Source organism: Phragmites australis, chromosome 7 (assembly GCF_958298935.1).
Source record: "Phragmites australis chromosome 7, lpPhrAust1.1, whole genome shotgun sequence".
Taxonomy (NCBI): domain Eukaryota; kingdom Viridiplantae; phylum Streptophyta; class Magnoliopsida; order Poales; family Poaceae; genus Phragmites; species Phragmites australis.
This window is the reverse complement of record NC_084927.1, coordinates 34,001,453-34,012,328: the sequence shown is the minus strand read 5'-3', so window position 1 is coordinate 34,012,328 and position 10,876 is coordinate 34,001,453.

Here is a 10,876-nt window from a genome sequence, read left to right as displayed (position 1 = left end):
CATGCATCTTATCTTCGGTGTATCCTTGAATGGTAGATAAGTTCTAATATTTTGTGTAATTCTGACGCTTCTATGTCTCTCTGAACCGACGGTAGCAGCAGTTAGCACCAGCGAAAAGCCTCCCGTGATTCTTTGCCGTGGGCCATACATCATGAAGGCCTGCTGCTTGGGTTGTTGCGTCCGTTTGTGCCATTAGCACGTGGTAAATAGAGGTAGGAATTGGGCCGGGCTGATCCTTTCGGGCTTCAGCCCCTTCGGATCGTGCTAGGACAGCACGAGGAGCTCCTCGTGCCGGGCTGGCACGAGTCGCCACCAGGCACGAAGGCACGACGGACGCATAGTGCCGAACCGGCACGGCACGGCATGATCCATCCCCGTGCCGCGCCTGTCATGTCGCCTGGCGCCGCCTACATCACAATCTCTCCCTCACGAGCTAACCTGCGCTAGCGGAACGAAGGCACCAAGGGCACGAGTGGATCCCACTGGTGGTCCCTCCCTGCAGCCAAGCGACGCCGGGGCGAGATCTGCAGCCGGCCCTAGGCACGGAGCGATGTCGGGGCAAGATCTACAGCCAAGGCGGTCCAGGAGGACCCCAACGATGAAGCGGAGGAGGTCGAGGAGGTTTCTGCTCGGACCAAGAAGAACGAGCAAGACATCGCCTATGGGACGCGGGGGAGGGAGAGAGAGAAGCAGACCTGCTCAGGAGGGGAGAGAGGAACTAGATTCAAAGCAGACGGTCGCCAATTGATCTCCAGCTATGACCAGAAGATCGAGCATGGTGGCAGAACACAAGCGGAGGTCCTTTTTTACCATGGGAGCAGCACTCGGCAGGCCATAGGCTCTGAATTTCTGACGCGAAGGGATAGAGAAGCAAATAAGCAAGCAACAAGTTCAGATCTACGCATGTGTCGTGCCTTGCTGGGCCACCTGTCATCTATGGGCCTCCGTGCCTCGGGCCATTTCCATGCCGGAGCAGCCCAGGCACAGCCCATTTTTCGTGTCGAACTAGACCGTCCATCGTGCCTTATATTTAAGACCCGGCACAGCTATGAATCGTACGGGCCGACCCGTTTGTATTCGTGTCGTGTGCCGTGCTTGGGCCGGCCCAAGTCCCAGCTGGTAAATGCTCGACGTGCAACCTGAAGTTTGGATCTCCGACGACGTGTCGAAGTGACATGTCTGGCCCGCATGCTGTGTCGAGAATTTTACTCCGGTTCAGACGTTCCGTGCTTGTACATCAGCCATAGACTTGTACGGTCCGATCGTCCTTTCCGTTACGTGAAGCGATGTCCTTTGACGATTCCGGTAGTTTCAGTAGCCGTCCAGTACTCTGCACGCATGCGTGTCTCGTTGTTCTCACGACGGGTTCAGGTCACAGTTCACAACAGCAGACACCACACCATGAATCCGCTGTTCGTCTGAAACGATGGAAAGGTGAGGAACGAACGCCAGGGGAAATTAGCAGGCTGCTTACGCATGAAGTGGCGCTCACGTTGAGTAATCCAAGGAAGAAATAGACCAGGATCTCACAGGGATTGTAGACGTTTGAAACCGTGTCGTCTGTAGATCCACGAGAAAGTTCAGTACGGAGAAGGACGCCCTGCACCCGTTGCAGTGTTTTGTATTTTTGTCCCTCCCGGGAATCTGCATTGCGAGTTTGAAACCAAACCGGGTGTGAAACGTACTCGCGACTTCGTTTGCTTGGCATTCAAGTGCTTTATATGCTCGAGATATCACATATCCTTCATCTACAGGAACATGATTGGGCAAGAAGGCGTCACGATTTCGGAACCAAGCTATGGGCTAGTAGCGGTTATGGGCAAGAACAAGCCTTGATCGGACGGTTATGCACAAGCTTGTTCGATCGGGTGACCATCCTCATTCTATCCACGAGCTGTCTTTCAGAAAAAGCTCTATCCACGAGCCACCACGATTGTACACACATGGAGCTTGGTCCCTATGAGCTGATCCGTATGAAACATCAAATTAGGTAGTTGTACGTGCTTTGATGCATGTTAAATTGAGAGCACCTTTGACCACCCACTGCCAAGTTGGTCCCACCAACCAGTGGCTCGCAACAGTGCATGTACATGATGTGTAGGTGTGCGTCACCTTGCAATTAAAAAACTTGCAACACCTGCGCCTGCCGGCACAAAAAGTCCGCGCTAACGGGCCACACAAAGCCTGTTCGCTCCCGCGGGTCACGACCCAAACACTGTGGCTCTGGCACGCTTCGCACCTCCGCGGACGACGACGGGTGGTGTTTCGGCCGTCGCCTCCGCTGGGCATCGCCTGCGCACGCACAATTCCACGGGACATTGAATGCGGCGTTCACACCTCGCCACCGGCAACAGTTGCACGGACGGCGACGTCGTACTGGCGACAACGCCGGTGGCGCGTCACCTCGCGTGCCCCGCCCCGCCCCGGACCCGCGCGCTTTTTCCCGTTCACACCTGTTATCTCGTTTGCCCCGTCGCGTCCTGGGCGTGGCGGTATTAACTTCCCGGATCGGAGCGCGCTTTCCGTCCGTCCAGGCCCCGTGTTTTGACGAGATGATCGCAAACACCAGCGACTGCGAGCGGCTCGGATGGGTGCGTGGGTCTGCGGAAGACGGGGACGGCCGTTCACTCGTGGGCCAGATCGTGCTCCCAGATGACTTGCAGCCTCGCAAACTTGTCTCTGTACGTGTTCACCTCTGCACGTCACTATCAAACATGGCGCTTACATCAGATTACTATCAAAGATGACGCTTACATCAGATTTTAGAAAGACCAGTGACCGGAAAATTTACTTTTACCAGAACAATATCTATATCTTTACAGTACAGTAAAGAATAAATATGAAATTGTAATAGAAGTCTTCCGAACCTTTTCTCCAAATATTTCCTTTAAAATGGATCTTATAAAACCAAAATTAATATGTGAAATGCTTTATTATCTCGAATCGCTAATTTTGTGCTCACTCAATAGCAAGAGGAGTTCCGTTGAAACTTAACCCCGAATAAATAGTTCTTAATAAAATCTTACTATTTTATCTTAGTGCATGGTGATGTTTCTAATCTTAATAAATATTTTTGGAAACTAAATGTGTCTTTTAAAGTTATAATCTTCTTTTGTTACTTACGCCAAGATGTAGTTCTAATAAAACATAATATGGCTAAACGTATTTAGCAAGGGAGTATGAATTATTATTTTTGTCAAAAAAAGACAATTAAACATCTTTTCTTTAATTATGTCTTGCCCGCGCCGTATGATCTATCGTATCTTTTCTTTAATTATGTCTTGCCCGCGCCGTATGATCTATGGTACAAACGCTTTCAGAACTCTTACGGTCTAGTAGTCTATCACATATATTCTGTAATTGGTTACAGCCTCGTAGACTTGTCTCTGTACGTGTTCACCTCTGCACGTCCTACCGTACGATGTCAATCCTCTCAAGTCTGAAGTCTTCACGCACGCATGAATGCATGATCAGAGCAGACACAGCCTTCACGGGGCATACGAGTTTGTTAGCGACAGCCCGACCGATCTGCAAGTACTCGACTGGTTGGCTGTTGGCAGACGAGCACGAGCGCAGCGGCACAAACATGACGCGCAGGGACAAGCTGATGAAGAGCACGTCGAGGAATATTTTTTTTTTCCTTCGTGTGACTGTGTGGTAAAGGAGCATATTTTTTATCGTGTCGAAGAGCTATCAATTATAGTAATACGATATTTTTCGTATCATATGCAAAGCAAATTACTCCAATTCACAGCTCGCGATTTTGCACACGGCGGCTGCACGCAACGCAATATACTCCGTCTTGACTCTGTCTCGTAAACGTAACCGGACTTGCTGCTTAGCTTGACTTTACAAGGCTGCTCGTACAGTGCATGTACGGCACGTCAGTACTTGCTTGCTCTTCTAAACCATGGACTCATCCTCGCAAAAATCAAAATAAAAAACTGGACTCCATTATATATATATATATATATATATATATATATATATATATATATATATATTCATTTCTTCGTGATATTGGAACAACTGACCAATGCAGGCAGCAAGTAAACGGAGCAGTATTAGTTTCTTAGCAATCGCTTTTTCTTCTTCTTTTGCAAGGTGTAGTAGTGCATTGTGCGAGTCTGTAAATGTAAAGTCACTTGTGAGGTTGGATATTTTGCTCGTGTCATGAAATCACTGAAATGATCGGATGCATGGATAAATAAATAAGGTAATCAGAATGGACCAATGGCCCCCTGTTTTAGCTTATGGTACTCAACCGGCAGCAAGCAGTGTTTTTTGAGCCACAGGTGACGACTCTGTATCAGACTAGGATCGGGCATGAGACTTTGTAACCAGGATGACATTTTTTTAGAAAAATTCTAACCAGGATGACATACCTAAAGACATTGTGAGCAGTCAATTATTTTCGCGCGCGAGGAATCAAAATTATTGATGAGTTCAGATCTCGCAAAATTATCGATACAGGCTTGATGAGAATGCATTTCAAGATGCGCATATAAACAAGTAGGCAAGTAGCAATTGGCAAATAAAAACTGCAGCTTGCATAAAAGATTTACAAGTACATGGAAATAACAAAGAAGCATACCTTTTTATTCATATATAGACTCTGTTTGTTTTACGCTGTTTCTAGGTTTCTGAAACTAGAAGCCTAAATAAACGGGTTTGCTAAAAAGTGATTTCTGTATAAGTTAGAAACTTATTTTTAATAAAAAAAACTAGAAACTGAGAAGCTAGTTGGGAATAGCTTTTATGAAAAGTAGTGTATTGAAAAACTAAAAATTTATTGTAAAATCTAACAGCTAAAATTCAAAAACAGGTTTTTAGAAAAACTAAAAACCCAATTTTTCAGAGAAATCAGAAGCATAAATCTAAACAAACAGATCCATAATCTACTATTACTTATTTTCAATCAATCATGAGAAGAATGTGCATGTCGCAGTGCGTGCAACGCATGAATGAATCTTGCAGGCTGCAAACCAGCTAGATTTAGTAAAATTGCAAGTGGCACAAAGTGCAAGCAGTGCCATGACAAAGAGGGACTAAGCATTACTGAAATTCAGTAATTCAATTGCTCAAGGATCGGAGCAGTTGCGTGAGTATTCCAGGCTGGCTCTTCGGCTGACATAATAACTTGAAGTCTTGTACCATGATCTTATCACTGCACATGTTTTTTAGATAATGGAAAAAAGTCCTGGTCTTTTGTATGGTGTAATGCATATATCTCTTATTCATTATTACACCATCATGTTACCTGCGCATACTTATCAATCGTTGGTTTATAATCGGGTAGTCCGATCACTAATTACATGGGCGGCTGATCTAAGCGGCGAAGATAATACACAAAAATGTCGCCGCATTTGGTCAAACGCCACATTTTAAATAATTAAGCCCTAGCTAGAGCTATTTTTTTCTTCTCTGTGTCAACTAGCTGGTTTGATAATGGAAGTTAGTAGTTTTCCTCGTGGTGTAAAGATAGACAAGTTTGCTGGCTAGTCCTTCCATCTGTCCTTCCAAAGAAGTGGACACAAACTTTGTTTTGTTGTTGTGTTTTCTCGAAGTACTTTAGAGGTTCAATGAACATCGACCATGACCTAGCTCAACTCCTATATATGTGTATCGTGTGGTATAACTTAACATTTGTACTTACGGATGCTTCTTTTTTTTTTTTTTGCCAAGTGGATTCCAGCATACTGCAGGTCAGAGCGACGAAGAATCGACGCTCCGGATTGGGAAGCGTAGGAAAATAGCAGTCACTTGTCTAAGTCGCCTATGTTCTTGACAGGGACGAAGCCAGGATTGGATGGGACCTTAGGAGAGATAAATTTAAATTGGTTTTAGAAGCTATTAAATTGATTATTGTACAAAACATAATTTTTCCTTAATATTGGTTAATATAATTTTTATTTTTTTTAAAAAAAATACAGATGTTACGATGAATTCATGTTTTATGATAAGTTCAAAGCATCTTTTTTTCCTATTCATACACAAATGTACTATCTTTCCTATAATAGACAATGATAGTTATCCATTTAACATTTCGATATTGATTTTTCTAGTTCGATATTAGCGTACCATAAAAATTGCTAAAAAATATCTATAATTGAAAATAACTAGAGCTCAGGTCAATACAAAGTAGAGCAATGTAATATAAATCATGATCATTAAGGACAAACGCTTTAAAATTGATAAAGTTTGGTAAGGAAAAAACATTTTATTAGATGCATAACCATGTTTAGTAAATTATACTCGATGGCATCTAATACCTAAAAAATGTTAAAAAAAGACATAACACTCGAAACATATATAGTATATAAAATGAGTTTGTATACAATTAGCTTTAAGTTATTTAGTTTTTATATGTTACTAATTATATACATATATAAACATATATATATATATATGTATGTGTATATAGAGAGATATATACATATATATACACACATGTGTATATATATATACTGTGTAACACATAAGTATAGGGTGGCCGCCCCTATCTCCGCCATTGCTTATGAACCAATAATTTCGCAACCGAAGCAACGAACCATTCAAAGCCATTTTTTATCATTATCATAGAATTATTGAAAGCAGACGATACATCACAGATGGTTTCTTAGGACTCGTTACTGCCAAAATATCCTCAGATGATTGCTAAGACGAACGTGTCTGTAACAAGATAGTCGTCTATGTGTGATTGAACTCATTGACAGTTTTTATAAATCCGTCTGTTTCTATCCTATAAACATATATGACACTTATAAAAATCTATTTGTGATATTGTCACAGACCGTTTTTTTAAGACCCGGATGTGTCTATATGATAGACCCATGAATGTTTTTAAATCTGACCGTTCGTCTCTCTAAGCTCTTTTTGCTTCTTACACACAACCCGCTCATCTCCTCTCAATATAAAGCAATGAGGAGTGTTATTCTTCCTCACTCGCTATATCTTAGTGTTCACAGCATTGAGAAAACATCATCCTCACTCACTATCAGTGTCGGAGAAGCGAGATTTTGGCCAGGGTCAAATCCCATTGAATGTATCGAGGTAAGTATTATATGGTTTCTATCACGATTTAATTAGGATTTGTGCAGTTTTAATTGGTTCGATCTTTATAACTGATGGCAAAGCCTTTTTTTCATCGCAGATCTGCAATTGTGCAATTCACGACAATCAGGAGGTGATAAAATGAGGTTGTCCCTATGGCGGCATCGATGATGTGAATGATTAGTGTCGACTTCGACCAGGTGGATTTTGTCTTATTCATAGTTGTGAAGGCCCCCTCTATGGACCATGTGTATGTTGTAAACCGCGTTCTTTATATTATTCTTTTGGACGTAAATTTCTCCATTGGTGTTCATGTCAGTGGAGATACTTTCGTCAACTGCAAGACAGACTTGAACATTCATTTCTTGTTAAACCATGGCTGGCGGTTTGACAACAATGTAGTATGGTTCTGGCTCATTCGTCAGCTGCTCATTGAAGATGATGCTTGAGTTGATGTTATGTTGAAATATAGAAAGCTAAGATGATATCTATTATCTCCTCTTTTTGAAAGACGATGGCCATCGACCTAGACGTCGTCATGATGCCAATCATTTATTCTTTTTAAAAGATGGCATCGATTGACCAATGATGTATAGCTAGGGATTGTATTTAGTTAGCCAGGTTTTATGTGTTCTGAACAATATGTGATGTGCATCTGTGTGATATTTTTATTCTTTGTGATATGTAAATGCCTGTGTTTGTATTCTGAACACTGTGTGATCAATGTTATGAAAAATACGCCAATATGTTTAATTTATGAATCATGTTGTGTGCATCTGTGTGGCTCTTTCACCTTATAAGCAGATTTGCTTCCCAACTACACATCCAGGAAGCAAATTTGCTTATAGAAGGAAATGGTCCCACATATGTTTTTTTTTTTAAAAAACTCTACCTATGACAATGAGCACAGGCGTGTTTAAACAAAAATCTTTTGTGTCTCTTAGTACTGATATACGGGTTTCAATACGGTTTTGATAAAAACCATCTAGGATACTATGCACATATAGTTTTTTTAAAATCTATATGTATGTGAATCTATTACAGACAATTTTAAAATCATATGTAACAAGATTAATATTATAAATATTTCTATAAAGATGAAACATATAACTATTTATAATAAGTTAAAAATACTTCTATAATAATCTGTTAGGAGGCCGTGTATGTAGGTAGAAGCGGTGGTTAGCCGGAAGACATGTGAGTGCGATTCGTCAGTGTCGTTACCGATTAAAAAAAAGATTGGCATGCGATGCGATCTCTTTCTATCATCCAACAGAAAATCGCTGCCTATGTCAACTTTGCCATGCATTTTCTTCAGCTTCCTGCAGTAGTACTTGTGGTCCCGGAGACACGTTTTTTAGCCGTTCTTATTTTTCGGCCGTCGGCTTCTTTGACATAGTCTAGGTTCAACTGCAACGGCAACGGCACTGGGGACTTTCTTTGCGGATCGTATTTTCCGTACGAAATGAACCACGCTTATCACGCACGAATCTTTCGGTAAATCAAACGTGGTGATTTCCTTCACTGTTGGTATTGTACATGCGTGCACGGTGTCTGGCCTGCTGATTTTGTTTTTGACGGGTAGCCTGCTGATTTTGTTTTTGCACCGGGAGCGGCAGAGAAATCTACGATTCGCCATTGGATAACTATTAATTTTATAATCCGTCATCGAATAAATTCTGTTTACTTCTATACCATCAAATAAATGCTTCAGTTACTTATATGCCATCTGCTTCCGATACTGCCCTCCGCTGTACTGTTCATGAACAGTATCCGAGAATAAAAAGGTCAAAAAAATATGTCGATTTTTTGCATGCTCTATAATTCATAATTAACCCATTTTAACTGTATTCACCTAAAAATACTGTGTAAAATTCAAACTAAAATTTCTCAAAATGAGCTACTTTTGTAATACTGTGCATTACAAAGAACTAATTTTTTTCACCGCGGGAGATAATTTTAGAAATTATTACATCACATTAGAGGAATATTAGTAAATTTTCTCATATTTTTTGTAAATTTTTATGAGGCTTAAAAATTGCAAGAAGTTACAAAAGTAGTACATTTTGAAGAATTTTAGTTTGAATTCTATATAATATTTTTAGGTGAATACAGTTAAAACGGGTTGATTATGAATTATAGAGCGTGCACAAAAATCGACATATTTTTGTGACTTTTTTTATTCACGGGCACTGTTCATACTGTTTATGAACAGTACAGTGAAGGGTAGTATTGAAAGCCGATGGCATATAAGGAACTGAAATATTTATTCGATGGTATAGAAGTAAACAGAATTTATTCGATAACAGATTATAGAATTAGTAGTTATTCGATGGCAAATCGTAGATTTCCTCTCTTATCAGTCTGAGCCGTTTGGTCAGACTGAAACATCCATCGTTAATTTCTTTCACTGTTCAATGGTTAAACACGACGTGACAAGGCTAAGCATGCATCTGGCTAGTCTAGCTGATAGTCTATTACTTGTTTAGAGTCTATTTATTTAGCTTCTATTTTTAATTTTTTAAAAACAGTTTTTAATTTTAACGGTTGATTTTTATAATAAATTTTTAACTTTTTAAAAAACTAATTTCAGCTAGTTTCTAAGATTCTAGTTTATTTCTGCATAATCAAGCTTCTAATTTATTAAAAATTATTTTTTAACAATCTCGTTTGTTTGAACTTCGGACTTCTGGTAGCAGAAAAATCATAAGCCCAAATAAATAAGCTTTTAAGCAACTTCAACAGTTGAGCTAGTTGTTAGCTCTTATTTTGTTATCTCATCTCCACTTATAAAAAAAAACTACCACTCTAACAATTTAGCTCCGATACTGTTCAAAATAAACGTGGGTCTTGATCAGAGTTTTTTTAATCCTCCTCTCCGCCCTCATCCGCCGGAAAGGGAACGCTGAGAGAGAGGGAGAAACAATAGTGGTGGGTCCACCGAGCGTTATGAACCAGCGACGTCGCTAGCGCTTGATTAAGCCATGGTACGAGCCTGATCCTAAAAAAAGAAGCCATGGTACGAGCCTTTTTTTCCCGCCCTCTCTCCTCCAGCTGCAAACGTAATCGGAGGTGACACTGTAATCATGCGTTCACTATTGGAGCTGATGTGTTCACTATTGGAGCTGCTCTTAACGTCGTGAGGTCTCTCCATGCTGTGCTGCCTTTTTGTGCTAGCAACCTCGATCGGTTGCTGAAGCCTGAAGCAACTACTTACTGGTACAAGCCCTTTTCTCTGTCTCTCTTTGAGAATTCACAAGCTAAGCCCTTCTGAAGCACAAGAGAATGCAAACCATCTGTTCATTCTGTTGGCACGTCGATCGTCAACGTGCCTATCGCATTTGCTACTTTACACGATATGTACGTACTTACACAAGGGGCAAATGCGCGCGATAGCCAAGCAAGCTGACTCCAAACACCGCAGAAAGTCTACTTGTGGAAATATTAGCCTATAAAAAATCAACTCCATCTGTAGCACATGTGAAAAATCAACTCCATCTGTAGCCTATGAAAAATCTGCACGGTTGCATACACACGTCTGATTGGAATTTCTTTTCAGAAACCGCACAATTAAGCACACGTTTATCTAGACAAAACCAACTCCATCTGTAGCACAGGCACATGTGAATCTGTCCTTCTATAAGAGACCACAGAAAGCGCAAAATGTCTCCATCTGGCCAAGAACTTTCGTCGTGCACCACAATAATCTCACCCCGACATCGATGGATCCCAGGTGAAGTCTTTCCATCGTCATATGAAATTAAATTAAAATATATTTTAGTCCATATATGATGAGTGATTGATAATAGTGTTGATTTAGTTT